General features: G+C 44.4%; 1 protein-coding gene across 1 annotated transcript in view; it reads right to left on the reverse strand.

Annotated features, from left to right (window-relative positions):
* The window catches only part of prr36b (proline rich 36b), a 40,546-nt gene extending 24,820 nt beyond the window's left edge, over positions 1-15,726 (reverse strand). The window contains exon 1 of the mRNA XM_079644358.1: positions 15,391-15,726. The gene's annotated coding sequence lies outside the window, so the exon portion shown is untranslated. The remainder of the gene's footprint in view (positions 1-15,390) is intronic.
* Positions 15,727-15,997: the final 271 nt, after the last annotated feature.

Below are 15,997 nucleotides of genomic sequence, written 5' to 3' on the forward strand. Positions count from 1 at the left end.
TAAAAATGTCTAAGCTACAATGTGTATTGTTCCATCTGGGAGTATTTGAGTATCGTATAATTGTTTCCTCAACAGCTTTATATGATCTTGAATTGGATCCTTAATTACCGTGGCCCTCCCTACTGAAACATCCAGCCCGCTAAAGCTATTACAGGTTTTCATTAAACCTAATTAGATTGGAGAGAGTCATTTCCCTGCAAACAGCATGAGAGAGCTGCTGGAACACATCGAGTTGAGATATATAAGTTAGATCATAGAGTTCAACAGTGAGCGACTAGTCTCAGCTTTGAGAAGTGAATATCCCTTCCAATTGTTGAATTAAGCCATCCAACTCTAAGATGAATCTTGACGATAAAACGTTTGATTGGGAGGGTGAAGGGAACAACACCAACAACTCCCTTCAAAAAACGTTTTTGGTGTGGATCTAAATCCATCACAAATAATACATGTTTTCTTTTAAAAAGTTGACTTGTGGCTTCTACAATAGCATCATTATAGTTTCACAATTTCATAGGTTATAGTGAGTCTACCTTACAACATTAGAATTCATGATATACAGTAGGGCTGCATGATATATCGTGTCGTGACGATAATCGCGATATGCGCATGCCTAACCCTATCACATCGCAGGACGTGCGATTCAAAAATAAATAAAATGTTTTACGACATGCGATATTAAGTAGGTAAATTAACTCAAATACATCATGTTACAATTATTTTGCTGCTTGCTAAAAAAAAAGGAAAACTCGCGCGGCTCTCCTGTCAGGGGTACTTGAGTGAGTGACAGCAAACCACCAATCACAATCAGATCTCCAAAGCAAACGGACCCCGTGATTAAAGGTAAAAACACTGAATGAAGTAGTTTCATGTGTTTCTCCAGGGCAGTTCGGCGCTGCTAACCGAGCTAGCTCCGCTTGTTGCTCTGATAACTTCAGATCCAGACGTCCGTGACTAAAATCTTTTATCTGGTTAAATATAGTTTGAAAAAGACCAATTGTATAGCATTAAAGTTCAAGAAAGGATGGTTTGTCTTTTCTTCAATTCCTGTATCGCAATATATATCCCAGGGGAAAAAATATATATATCGCAATATCAGTTTTTCCAATATCGTGCAGCCCTGATATACAGTATATCATATCAAATCTTCCTTTTGAGACTATTTCATTCCGGAGGCTCTCCGTTTAGCTCGATTCAGAAGCTGTATACTATTTGCTTGCTATGGTATGTCAGCTAACAATGTGCAGCTGCACCGTGTTTTCCAACAAATGGCTACAGCAGATACATTCACAAGTTGAATTTCTCAAAAATCATGTTATTATACTTAATAGGATTTAGCTGAGAAATCCTCATTTTACTACCCCCCCCCCCAAATTCATACAATCCCACACATTTGACCCACGGTGCTTTGCGGCAGGACTCTAATTTCCTCTATTAACGACTGCAGCTGGGGATTTGATGTTTTACAGGTTATTGGCACCTTTACTAAAGCTGCTGTGTGTGGGTTGAATTCCTCAAGGACTTACAATGGGATTAATTGTGGTGTAAATCACAAGTTTCAACACAATAAAATATGATATGTATTCTTTAAACAATGATACAATTTTGGCTAATATTACAAAGTCTGCTAAGCAACCATTCTTATTTGTCTCAGGGGCCTGCAATCAAAATGAAACAAAATCTTAAACCTATTTATGTCCTAAAATAGGGTAATATATATATTTTAAAAAAGTAGTAACATGAACCTGATTGTTTTACTGGGCTCTTGCAGATATTTATAAGAAACAGATTAATTTTTTGTAGTAAAAACCATCAATGACGTCGATATGTATGTATGTTTTCACTGTGTGTGGATGACATTGAATTGTTTTTACCTTACTAAAGTCTTTTCTCCAATAACAAAATCTAAGATGATGAGAGGGGGACCAATTCAGTCTTAGGGTCAATGCCTGTCACCTGGAGCCCAGTTCACCTTACAAACAAATACACTCCGACACTCAGATTATCTCCCAGAATCCTCTCTTGCAACATTTTAGCTCCCACCAACGCTACAACCTAGGCTACAGCACACAAGCTGGCATTGTCCCACAAGGGGCAGCATGGATTTAATGACCTGACACATCATGGCTTGTGCACGTTCCCAGCAGCTAATTCCAGACAGATGGCTATGTCAGCTACATTAGGTCCATTTCAAAACATTTAGGAACAGTGTGTGAAACTTTAAGGACGTAAAATGGTTTAATCTGAAGAGAATTGCTGGTCAAGCTACTCCAAACCAAACAGCCGGTCAGCTGTCCTGACCTCATGTGGCCTGAGGCAAACAAAGGATCGGAAGTCAAATAACCACTTCCACAGGCTGCAGTAGCTGTCCTCAGAATTCAGATAAAAACAACAGAGTGGTGCTTCGACGACGTATATGTGTAGGCAAACTCGTCAGTAAGCATCGCAAGGTTACTCCAATCCATTGGGACTTTTCCATTGGATTTTTGAATATTGCAGTAAAGATGTTTTATCATGCTGTTTTTAGGCAATAAATGCAACTTTAGGCTATAAAGAAACAACATCGGTCACATGACTTCACGTCTCCACCGCTAAGCTAAAGGCAGCTAATGTTGGGCGTGATGACGTTTAGTGGAATCCTTTAGACACTTGTAAGCAACTTTTTTAATGCTTTCAACCAAAGATATGTTCAAAAAAAGCCATTGCCTTTGAGAAGAGGGAACATGGATGTGCCAAAAAGCCAACTTCCTGGTTGTTGGACTCCTTCCTGCACCACTGTATGCCTGGATATAGAACAAAGTAGTTTGAAAGTGGCGTAGGTCTTTCTTACTTTAAATGTCTGAATGTAATTGACTTTGCAACAATGTGTTTGTTGGCCTTCGCAATGTGTCCAAATCGTGTGGTTCCAAGAAGCCTCCCACTCCAAATTCCCCGCAAGCCTCAGCGGTGATGACACAGAAGCTGAGAACAAAAGGGAAGCCGCACAAACAACAGCGCTCAGAGCACCGGATCAGGAAAGTAAAGTATTCCTTCCCCCCCCCTCCCTCCTCCTCCTCCTCCTCCTCCTCACACACTGTTTACATTCTTTGTATGATAATGAATCATTCACACACTCGGTCTGATCATCAACTATGTCTGCTCCATGTTCTTGTGCACTTTCTTAGGCTTGCTCTGACGTAACAGTCTGTCTCCACTGCTTTACTGCTGTTGTGCTTCTCATGTGACTTCAGTGTGTCTATCTGCTGTGTGGATGTGCGCGCAGTGGATGTGTGATTCATCTCATTCTATATGTATTTGATATGTTTCTCATTTCTGCAACTTACTTGCACCATTTGGCCACTATTCTACGGCTTCTTGTATTCATGTTAAGAAGTTGAAATGTTGTATTGTTGGAGAATTACTCTGTAGCTATTGTGAACATTACAAATAAAGCCTAGTCTAAATCCTTAGAAATCCTTTTTGAGTCCTGTAATAATAGCATGGAGTTTTCATGTTTGTCTCTGATCTCCTCTCATTTTATTTACCAACAAGGATTTTGTATTTTAAGACCTTTGTATGACATTGAAGGGAAAAGTCTGTAAAAGATATATGTTTCAGTTTGTTTCATTGCGAGCAGGTTTGTGGAAAAATACTGGCCTGATGTTCATGTCATTTGGTAGAAGGGTGGTGCATGGCCCAAGGAAGAACACAAAGCGTAATCAAATCATGGGGCAGACACACAAATGATCTCACACTTCTGTTACATTGCGAGAGGCATTTGGCCTTGGCGCTGAGTGAGAAGCATTCTGGATTCTCTTGTTGTCATTATTACATTTAATTGCCTCAAGCTGTAAGCCTATGATGGGCAAGCCAGCTCTGCAAGGTGAGATCATCCTCCCAGGCATCATCCCGTCCTAATCCCCACACCGGGAAACAAACCAAATGTGTGTGTTCTCACTTGTGTGTGTATATCTGACCCACAACAGCCCATACTGTCAATAACTGGAAGGCATCCAGCTCCGCGGAGGGATCCAAGCTTCTCTGACTGTCTAGACAAAGAAATGCTGTGAATAATCAGGTCATCAGCATATTTAAACAGAAAACTGCTACTTTGACCCTGTTGTTTTGCATCAAGTACAATCTACTAGTGTATGTGCAGGGGGGCAATTAGCATGCCTGTTTAGAATACAGCAGGAGGTGACATTAATGCAGTAAGCATATCTCTGAATATTTAAGAAGAAGAAGAATGGTGCTGCGGGTAGCTGCGGTTCATTAAGAAGATTACAATTAAGAAGCTGCAGCGCGTGTGATTGAGCTAAATGTTACGTTAATGTCAAATCTGCTCTTGGGCTGTGGTTCTTCACATCTAATCACATCATGGGAAACAAGAGACTGTTCTCGCACAACAGGGCCGAGTATCAAAACGCTCGGCCCCGTCCGTGTATGAATCGCTGGTAGAAAGTCTGCAGTGCTTTCAGAGTAAACAACTGTGTACACACATGTGCATTCTGTGAGCTCCCTTCTATCCTCGGGGCCTACTCTAAATAGTACTGAAAGAGAGGGATTGTGGGGGAAGGAGGCAGCGGCCGTGGGGGTGGGGTGGCGGGAGAAAAGATGCAAAAAAGAAAGTGAGCTTTTGTGGCCCATGTCACACTCCGCTAACGAACCAAAGGGAGCTTGATGGAATCATTCAGGGCGTAACTAAGGCCTCCGTAAGAGGATTGAGGGAGGACGGCGGTGAGGGGAGAGGACGGCGGAGGTGAGGGGAGAGGATGGCGGTGAGGGGAGAGGACGGCGGTGAGGGGAGAGGATGGCGGTGAGGGGAGAGGATGGCGGGGGTGAGGGGAGAGGATGGCGGAGGTGAGGGGAGAGGATGGCGGAGGTGAGGGGAGAGGACAGCGGAGGTGAGGGGAGAGGACAGCGGAGGTGAGGGGAAAGGACGGCGGAGGTGAGGGGAGAGGAAGGAGGTGAGGTTAGAGGACGGCGGTGAGGGGAGAGGACGGTGGAGGTGAGGAGAGAGTACGGCGGAGGTGAGGGGAGAGGACGGCGGAGGTGAGGGGAGAGGACGGAGGTGAGGGGAGAGGACGGAGGTGAGGGGAGAGGATGGCGGAGGTGAGGGGAGAGGACGGAGGTGAGGGGAGAGGACGGAGGTGAGGGGAGAGGATGGCGGAGGTGAGGGGAGAGGACGGAGGTGAGGGGAGAGGATGGCGGAGGTGAGGGGAGAGGACGGAGGTGAGGGGAGAGGATGGCGGAGGTGAGGGGAGAGGATGGCGGAGGTGAGGGGAGAGGACGGAGGTGAGGGGAGAGGATGGCGGAGGTGAGGGGAGAGGACGGAGGTGAGGGGAGAGGACGGCGGAGGTGAGGGGAGAGGACGGCGGAGGTGAGGGGAGAGGACGGAGGTGAGGGGAGAGGATGGCGGAGGTGAGGGGAGAGGATGGCGGAGGTGAGGGGAGAGGACGGAGGTGAGGGGAGAGGATGGCGGAGGTGAGGGGAGAGGACGGCGGAGGTGAGGGGAGAGGATGGAGTTGAGGGGAGAGGATGGCGGAGGTGAGGGGAGAGGACGGCGGAGGTGAGGGGAGAGGATGGCGGAGTTGAGGGGAGAGGATGGCGGAGTTGAGGGGAGAGGATGGCGGAGTTGAGGGGAGAGGATGGCGGAGTTGAGGGGAGAGGATGGCGGAGTTGAGGGGAGAGGATGGCGGAGTTGAGGGGAGAGGATGGTGGAGGTGAGGGGAGAGGATGGCGGAGGTGAGGGCTTGGCTTTGGAAGGCATTTTTAACGAGCAGCCGGCGGCCTCTGACCCTGTAATTGAGATGCTTTTATCTCGACATGCAGCAAACACAAGCTAGTGATCTGTGGTGTTTGCACTTTGACACCGCTAATAAACCGTCCTCCTCCCTCTGACACAGGCGGGGTCGGAGGAACGAACATACGTACAGTATATAATAATATACTGCTTGAAAAAAAGTTGAAGTGTCTAAATGAGACAACTAAACGTCATCACGCCCAACACTGAACTGAATGTGTTAGTATGATGAATGTGTGTTTGCCACAGAACTGATTTCCTGCAATGTTCTAAATCCAATGTAAAAATCCCATTTGCTTTTTGTTGTGGTAACACCTGCGATGCTGACTTCAGGGTCAGTTTACAGAAATACGTCTTCGCCTAGATATTCATTTTCTGTTTAAATAAATCCAAATGTATGTTATTAATATAATCCATAATCTGGACACCTGTGTAACCCTGTAGTTCTTCCTCTCTTGATCACCACTCCTCAGCTCTGATACATTTAAGCAGCGCTGCTTCAATACTGTAGGGCTCTCTTGCTCACGGCACCGCTGCACATGGGCTTATGCAAGTGGCCTCAGATTTGATGCAGTGTTACTTGTGACTGTGTCCAAACATAACAAAATAGAGCTGGAATGTGTGTGTGTGTGTGTGTGTGTGTGTGTGTGTGTGTGTGTGTGTGTGTGTGTGTGTTCATGTGTGTGTGTGTGTGTGTGTGTGTGTGTGTGTGTGTGTGTGTGTGTGTGTGTGTGTGTGTTCGTGTGTGTTCATGTTTGTGTGTGTGTGTGTGTGTGTGTGTGTGTGTGTGTGTGTGTGTGTGTGTGTGTGTGTGTGTGTTCATGTGTGTGTGTGTGTGTGTGTGTGTGTGTGTGTGTGTGTGTGTGTGTGTGTGTGTTCGTGTGTGTTCATGTTTGTGTGTGTGTGTGTGTGTGTGTGTTCATGTGTGTGTGTGTGTGTGTGTGTGTGTGTGTGTGTGTGTGTTCATGTGTGTGTGTGTGTGTGTGTGTGTGTGTGTGTGTGTGTGTGTGTGTGTGTGTGTGTGTGTGTGTGTGTGTGTGTGTGTGTGTGTGTGTGTGTGTTCATGTGCGTGTGGGTCACTCCTCCTCTTTTCAAGGAGGAGAATGTCAGATTCAAGACGCCACATGTTGGCATGGGGCCTGACATTGTCCATTCAACCTCCTCAAAAATCACAACAGTATTCTCAGTCAACATCTCCATTTAGGGAACTTGATCCCCGGTTCTATAGCATCAATTAATCTATACATTTGAATGCAATCATTATTTATAGAAAAAAAACAGTTTTCCCTTATTGTGTTTCATCGCTTGCTAAACCGGTCCAAAATATTCTTTAAAATATAAATAAATAGTACAATTGTGTCCAATCAAAAAGGATGTTTTTTCATTTATAAAAAAGTTTCTGTCACTTTTCACCTACGGTTCTTATTTCAGAGTTTGTCGCCTCTCTTTATTTTTTTTATTTTTATATACTTCATTAATCCCCGTGGGGAAATTGTTTCTCTGCATTAGGAGCAGTGTGCTGCCATTTTGAACGGCGCCCGGGGAGCAGTGTGCCTTGCTCAAGGACACCTCGGTAGCAGTTGGTCTTGCCGGGACTTGAACTGGTGACCTTCCAGTTGCCAAGCCAAGTCCCTATCGACTTCGCCATCACCACCCTTCCTTGTTTTATTTCATTGTTAAGTGACGCATTCAATGCTTAAAGTAAGAATCAATACCTCAAGTTGATGAGGTAGGACTTCAAATAATGAAAAATTGCCTGACTGTAAGAATAAGACACAATATCAGCAACTAGAAGGGGATTAGGGGCCAGGGTAATACTACTAATTAACAGTGTTGAACAAGATGGCTAACTGCACTGCTGCAGTGGACAGGGTAGAGAGATCCATCTACATTTCTTAGAGAACTGCATCAAAGATTTGCAGCAAAGACGCCCAGCTGCTAAATCTTTCATTTACTCCGGGCTGAGACTTGGCAGATCACCAGCTACAGACTAACGTTAGTCACAGACACTGTTTGAACAGGCAGAAGATATAAAGAGTTATCTGAAGCCATTTATATGAGACTGTAAAGTGTCAGATAAAGCCATTCTTTCTGAGTTCTCTGCGGGACTCGTCAGTGTTATGCAACAGCAGCGCAGGATCACAGGAAAAGCTTTCAAAGCCACTTCTACCCTACTCTACTCAGTGGGATGGTTTCTCTGCATGTCACTCCTCTTCCTCAGCCTCTGCACACATCATTACGGATCGCTGCAGATCTCCGAGGTCATGGAAGCCTCTCACAGCAGACCATGACACGATGCTTATTATAATCAAACACATGAGAATGTGCATTATGTAGGTAGTATTATATTTTTTATATACCAGTATTTTGGTGTTTCGGAGATAAAGATTCCTTCAACAACAAAAAAAACGTGAGAAAATCCCAAAAAAATAAAAATGTTTATACCCTATATGAAATTGGATTGGGTCTGCACAAATTGAGAATTGCAATCTGCAGTAGTGAAAAATCTAAATATTTAGCAAAAGTCTAAATATGTAAATGTTTCTAAGGGTACAGAAGGTACATGACACCCAGGTATATCCAGCTGGGGGCAACAAGTGCTGCCTTCATGCTAATCGCAGCCCTCACATTCTCCAAACACCCCCGACCTGAGGTCAGGAGACGCCTCTGTCCTGCACACAAATAAACTCCAAACAAAGCCGCCGCTCTGACGGCATTCCCTACGGACTGTGGGAGGGCTGAGCAACAGGGGAGAGGGAGGGAGGAAACAACAGAGAGGGGGGAGAAAGAACTAAGGCTTCCATCCAATGCTGTGCAAAAGGTGTGAGTAAATGTGAAAAACGATCTGGCTAAATGGGCAACGTGGTATCTTTTTTCTTCCCCAAGTAATGTCTGCAAGTCTCCCTTCAGGCTCCAAACAGCACTATTGACCTGCATCAATAAAAGGCAGCGCAACCTGTAGCCTGAGAGGCAAAACCCGGGGCTAAAGCACTCCCTGCTAAACCTCAGATTGCCGTCAGCAGGCGGTGATAATTGGAGCCAACTAGGATCAATATTTTCGATCAATTCAGATCTTCTCTTATCTGGGAAACGGTGGGCAAACCACACTTTTATGAGAATCATGTCTTTCAAAACACTCCGGAATAAAGACAAAAGGATGAAGCTGTGAAGAAAAATATGGCCACTGTTTGCCATTAGTTATCCAGACCTACCTCTGGCATACAGCAGCGCCACAACAAACAAACACACCTCCCCCGCTTTTTGTTAAGTCCTTAAAAAGGTGTAGCAGAGTCAATCCTCTGAATCGATTTGCAGCTAGTCAATGAGCTGCAGGGTAGTCCAAAAGACAAACTGAGCCAGAGAAGAAAGGCCCCGCTGGGAGGAAGGAAGGAAGGAGTCTTTTTGTGTCTCCTGTTGTGAGAAGGAGCGGCAGATTGTGAGGCAGACACCTGGATCACAGAAACATGTGACCAGAGAGGCTGGCACTAATCCTAAAGGATTCTGCGGAGAGTCACACATTTAAAAATGTCTTCAATAAAAACTCAGCAGCAATTAAGGGATTACAAGACGCACTGAAAATAAAATAATCAGGAGAAAAGGGCGAGTATGACCAACGCAAATTGGCAGTGAATGCCGATGCGATGGCAGCTTATAGGCTGTAAATTGTGCGAGTTCACACCACCCTCCCCCCCCCCTCAATCCCACAAACTGCAAACAAGCTGACGCACCAAAACACACAAACACCCAGACCTGTTCTTCCCATGGTGCGACGGGGCTCGGAGAAACTCGGCCCCCCTGGGGACGGGCAGATTAACACATGACAGAGCTTGTTAACCCTGGACAAAGAGAGATGCTAATCTTGTACAGTCGGCCTATAACAGCAGACACAGGGAAAGGGAGACAAGGGAAGAACGAGCAGCGCTAACAGAGGCCTCAGTATGTCCCAGAAACGAGACAATGTACCGCGGGGAGGCAGGGCAAGAGGCTCCGTCGGCCACTAAACAAAAAACTGAGAACGGCGAGGGCCCGACTTCAGCCTGGCGGAGCTCCACCGCCTGCAGGGCGACCAGCAGGGCAGCGGGAAGCTCCACTGTACGGATATTGATCGCTCAGGAGAAAATGGGGAGTAGCTCCACAGATGGGATGGACAGGGAGAGACGGACAGAGGAAGTGCATTAGCGAGGCAGGTTCCTCTGATGCGGTTAGCTCTCCCCCCTGGGAGATAAGAGAGATACCAGTGACAAAGACAGGACAATATAAAAAGGTGGGGGGGGGGGGGGATATTAAAAGGGACAGAGTGTGGGCAAGCAAGACAAGGAGGAGCCGACTGAGAGGCAGCAGAGAAACTGAGGCTAATTTGTAACCTGAAGAGCTTCTGGATGGCCTCCATAATGGGCCGTCTGCCCACAAACGAGATCCTCTTTGGGGGTAAATGAGATCAGGACCAGCTGGTGGCTCGGATCAATGACACCGGACAGATATAGAGATGGAGAAAGAGGGCAGAACCGGGGCATCTGGACGTGATGGCAGAAACGTGCCCGAGAGGCTTTGGCCCCGGGACGCTCGCATGCACAGTACAAGTGGAACGACCGTGTCCGTAAAAGGATTATGTGTTTCTGTTTGAAGTGGAACAAGGCACGTTCCAGATGGAATCTGATCCCTCGCAGGAGAGCAGACAGGTCGGGCGGTTGACAGGATCAAAACCTCCTAACTACATCTGTCTAAGAACAAACCATACTCCCCACATCTGGCCACAAAAACACCACATCATCTGCAAACTAACCGACAGAGAATCATCATTTACCACATCCACAACAACCTTTAGCATACATTTCACTTCACTGAGAGGATGGCAGCAGATTCATGCACTGAGGCAGGGCATAGCTAGATTTAAATGTCACTGGGAGAATTGATATGACAGGAAAATGATTTGGCCCCTACAGCTGCTTATGGTAAGGGGATACTATCATTCTGTCAGCGCCAGTGTCTGGCACAAATGCCTATCATTCCACTCGTGGCTTTAGAGTGGTGCAGGAATGAGTCCTAAAACCTGGAAACGTGTCAGCATTTGACCACTTCTGGCACCCTCGTCTCCAGTCAACGTTCTACGTGATATATGGTTTGTGGTTAACACAAGCGTAAGATTTGTCATGTTTTGTTCTACAGCATCAAATATGTCAGTTTGTACCTGCTGAATTTCTGAGGCTTGTATGTGTCTTAAAAATGGCAATTGCTAACAAGTGACTAAATAAACTACAAAAAGTCCCCATGCCAAACATTAGCCAACTTTAGCTTAGCGATGGTGGCGTGAAGTCATGTGACCAGGATGTAGTTCTTTTAAAGCCCAGCTTTTGACTTGCATTTAGACTCAGGGTGTTAACATGTGGATATTATCCTGCTTTGTTTCCCACAATATTTTTCGTCCAATATAAAAATCTCATTGCTCTTTTGTTGAGGAAGCCCTTGCGATGTTCATTTCCAGGTCAGCCTTAGGGAATACGTCATCCCTGCACCACTCTATGATGACGGTAGCCTCTGACATAATCTGAAACCACAGCTCACACTGGGCAAGAGCAGGAATTGTCAGCAATGTCAATGTAAACAGAAACTCATTGACATCAATGTAGTGACTTCAAACCAGGCATCACTAACCCATTCAGTGCCATGAAAATGTAGTCTTGAAGCCTAGCAACAAGTCTATGAACCACGTCTATTATCCATCCTCCCACCAGAGGAATTCAGAGCGTCCAAACGCAGCAGATGACTGCAGCTGCTGGCAGATACAGCCTCAAAACCACACCAACTTCATGCCCTGACAACTGTGACAACCGAGGCGTGCCACCGTGACTGTGAGCACAGGCGACAGCGCAGTTTATCTCCGCTTTATCTGCAAATACACTGCAGGGCGACTGTCGGTTTCCTGCAAGCCTTTATCCGCCAGAAAACAGAACGAAATTCAGCCAAACATGGATCTGTTGGTGTTTTTGATAATCCCTAGACAAGAAGCTATTGTTGCCTTGGATTGAAACGGGGCTTGAAGTGATGGTGGTAATTTAAAAAGACGGCAAACAGGGCAAGGGTCACGGGTTCAGAGAGAGTAAAGCCTGGTGACCAGAGGCACAGGCTTGCCCTTGTCTCAATCTGAGTCACACACCCAGAAAACATCGGTCCTGAGGCTACGGCCAGGCTGACAAACAGGGCTATTAACGCCACAATCATCTCCAATCTCAAAACGATGGCACGGGTCAAGAGGCCAGCTGGAGGCAAAGAAGGTTATCAGGATTGAAATTGCCCTGAAATATAAGCGTCGGAAACAGTTTTTAGGCATGTGTTGCAAAGAATAATCTCAACAGAAGAAACTAGTCGATGGTTTATTTAAGATTATCTCTAATTCTAACGCTCCTGTGTGAACTGCAACTCATTATTTCAATTTGATGTATCAATTCGGTATCACACATATTTTCGCCATCAATTATTCTGCCAAACGTTTTCTCATTTAGTTCAATTATTCGGCCTAAAAGAGGTCAGAAAAAATATATATTACCTTAATTATATTCTATTTTCTATCTTATATGACAAAAAAACACAGCAATTTATTGCATTGTAAACGAGTCGTCTATCATCAAATGATTTCCCAATCATTTCTCTTTTGGTCGATGAGTTGGTTCATTGAGTAATTGTTTTGGCCCCAGTTGAATGAATACATTACTGACTATACTTGATTCCAACAAATAATGAAAAACACTCATATTTACAGTTTCAGAGCCCAAAACAATGTCTTAACACAGGGGTGGCCAGTACGTCCCTCCGACTGGTCGATCGCATGGCATTGGAAAAAAAAGAATTAAATAAATAAAAAACATTTAATTTTCTTTTCTTTTTTATTAAGTTACCTATCATCCATCCTTACTATGGCATTTTCCACTTGATTGACGTACAGGTAAGCCAGTCTGAGTTGTATTGTGCAATACGGGGTCATAAGGGTTTACGAATAGTTTGTAACTCATTTATTAATTAGGTTGTGAACACTTTATAAATCATGAATAAGCTTTTATAAGACATGAGATACACAGGGCAACTGTGAGCGGTTGCTTGCCAAATAGTGAGCCCACATGTATCTGTAGTGCTAAGCCTTATATTGGCTACCTAGCTTACTTCGTCTCCTTCATCAGCCAGCATCCTTGGTATCTGTTGTTCACCGAGTTGATTCTCGCTAAGTAGCCAATATAAGGCTTAGTCATCTTGCCAAATAGTGAGCCTGTGTTGATGTATGCAAGCTATGTTACAACTGGTTTATAAATGGTTCTTAATGATTAATAAAGTGTTTACAACCTAATTATAAACCCTTTATGAATCCTTTATAAGGGTAGTCTTATTGTAAAGTGGTACCCATAAATCCAATATAAACAAACATATTTTTGCATAAGCAAACCTGTAAGCAAAATGATTACGATATCATTGGTTTGTTTAACAATTACTATTAAACTAATCAAATGTGATGCTTCCCTATAGTTTTACAACCAGTCATTGACTTCCTTAAGCACAGTTTCAGAGTAAGCAGCTACATGTTTGAATGTCTGCTCCCTGTGCTTATGTAGGACTGTTCCAGACACAATGCCTTCTCCTTTTTATAGCGATGAGTCTGAGACACTCAGCCGTCATTCTGTCTCCAACAGAGCAGATCTGCTAATGACAGGAGACAAAGTCATGCATCCTTTTTTAAAAACCCACTAACAACAACAAGGAAGTAAACATGTAAATGCAGAAGGACAAGGAGATTATTGTAATTTTTTGCTTTTTCCCAATCACAATAATCGGCCTCGGGCAGTAATCCACATCCTGCATTAATCGCTTTAAATCAGTCTTAAATAACTTTATAAAAACAGACTGCAGTTTTTAATGGCAGCTAAATGTAATTTCATTTGATTGCATTAGGCCGACTGCCTGTCCTCCATTTGCCTGCCTCATCTACTAACACTGTGAGTCAGCCATTCTCTCATCCGACGGGGGGGGGGGGGGGACTAGTTGATGGCTTAGCCCACCTCTGACTTAAGAGTCCTGGAGTGTCTCCAAGCCGACGAGTCTTAAAAGTGCTCATATTAGTCGCCCCGGGATGCCATTTTACTGAGGATGACATCAATACATTTCACATTATTGAGCCGCAACAAAGCGAGAGACCATTTAGACTTCTGTGTGCAGCCGAGGAGAATAACGGTGGTTGAAGATTTTCAGAGCTTGCATGTTTATGAAATGCTTTTGGCCAGGCTTTGGGAGCTGGCAGTGTTTCTTCTCCTCGCCATTGTTCTACAAAAGGGGAGTGTGATCCGTCTTCTCACTCACAGAAAAAGAGGGGCAGCGAAGGGGTCGCCTGACTTCATTTCACAATAGATGATCATTTTTTAAGGGGTGACGTTAATCGCATCTGATTACATGCCATCTTAAATCTTTGCGATATTTTAGCTTGCCTCCGAGAGTCTCAAGGAATCATGCCACAAATGCCCCCTCACTTATTGGGTTTAATTGACATGAAACCTAAGTGGACATCTGCTAAATGATTAGCCCCTAAATGTGCATGCTTGCCCCCCTCAGGCGACTGAGACATTTCTCAGCACCACTTCTCAGAACAATGGGCATCCGCGATGGAGGATGGAGAAGGAGGGGAGATAAGAACAAAAAGTTTAGGGAGGGGAGGGAAAGCAGACAAAATGGGTTCACAACGAGGGATTCTGTATATGAAAACGAAGCATAAAAGGAAACATTGTGTGGGTTTTAGGCATGCTTGAGGAGTAACGGATTACGTCATGAGGATACAAAAAAAGGTATCCCCTTACAGTTACATAAAATAATCAGATTACATTTTTAAAAATTGGGGATTACTAGCAGGATTACAATGTTAGTAAAAAACTATAAAGAGCATATTTAGTTTGTCGTAAATGGATCAGATTGTATTTCTTCTTTGTAAACTGTACTGTTCTGTAGGCTAATATGTATGTATGTATATCAGGTGTGAATATTTCTGTTTTTTTGCTTAATGAAAGGCAGGTTTTCCTATAAATAAAATCCTTTTTGATCCTAGATATCTTCTTCTTTTCTAAGGTTACATTGTTCTGTCTTACCTAATACACTCAAGTAAAAATATAGATATTTATTTTCTCTTGGATTTAATTGCATTGCATTTCATATTGAGATAATCCAAAAGAAAGTAATCAGGTATATTACTATATTTTGATTCTTAGATTACATTTTTCTTTTTACAAGTTACTAGGAATTGTAATGGATTACATTTATAAAGTACCCCTTCCAACCCTGGTTTGTGGTTAGACAACAGAGCTGATGTGTTGAGACACCGCCCCATCGACCCCTTTCACCGGGGAAGGAATCAGAGCAACAAAAAACATCAAAAAAACACGTTTTAGACATTTTTAACATAAATATGCATCCACACAAAGACACAACACTTATCTATGCGTTGTTAAGTGCTATAACATGTTAACGGTTGGTAGAGCTCAACGTTCATTAACGGTCGACACATAGAGCGTTCATTTTAAATAACCGTTAATAAGCCGTTTTGTTAGCTCAAAATGCTAAAACAAATCTCGCCCTTTACTTACCAGTCGGTGCAGAGGCGAGCTAGCACACAATCCTACCCAGCTACGCCCAGTGTTAGCAGGCAGCACACCCCGGCTGAATCCTCCGGAAAGTGGAGGATGAAGGGAGGAATAAAAACCGGGAGAAAGGGAAGGGGATTTAGCCGGAGAGTGGAGCTGGATTAAGCCGGAGAAGTAGTAGAAACTTCGGGGTGTTTCAGGGCACCGCTGCTCACAAGTGATGAGCGTTCAGTGAAAGGAAGAAAGGAGGAGAATGACGCTCTATCACACACACACATGAACACACACACACACACACACACACACACACACACACACACACACACACACACGCACACACACACACGCACACACACACACACACACACCACACACACACACACACACATACACACACACACACACACACCACACCACACACACACACACACACATACACACACACACACACACACACACACACACACACACACACACACTTACGATAGTAGAGCGGTGATGGACAGGCGGAGGAGAGGAGAGAGCTGCCTTCAGGTGCAAGCAGGGAACATCGGAAAAATGAAACGTTTACTTATTTAAGACGTCATCATCCACACAAATATATCTGGCT

This window comes from Notothenia rossii (genome assembly GCF_949606895.1).
Source record: "Notothenia rossii genome assembly, chromosome: 8".
Classification (NCBI taxonomy): domain Eukaryota; kingdom Metazoa; phylum Chordata; class Actinopteri; order Perciformes; family Nototheniidae; genus Notothenia; species Notothenia rossii.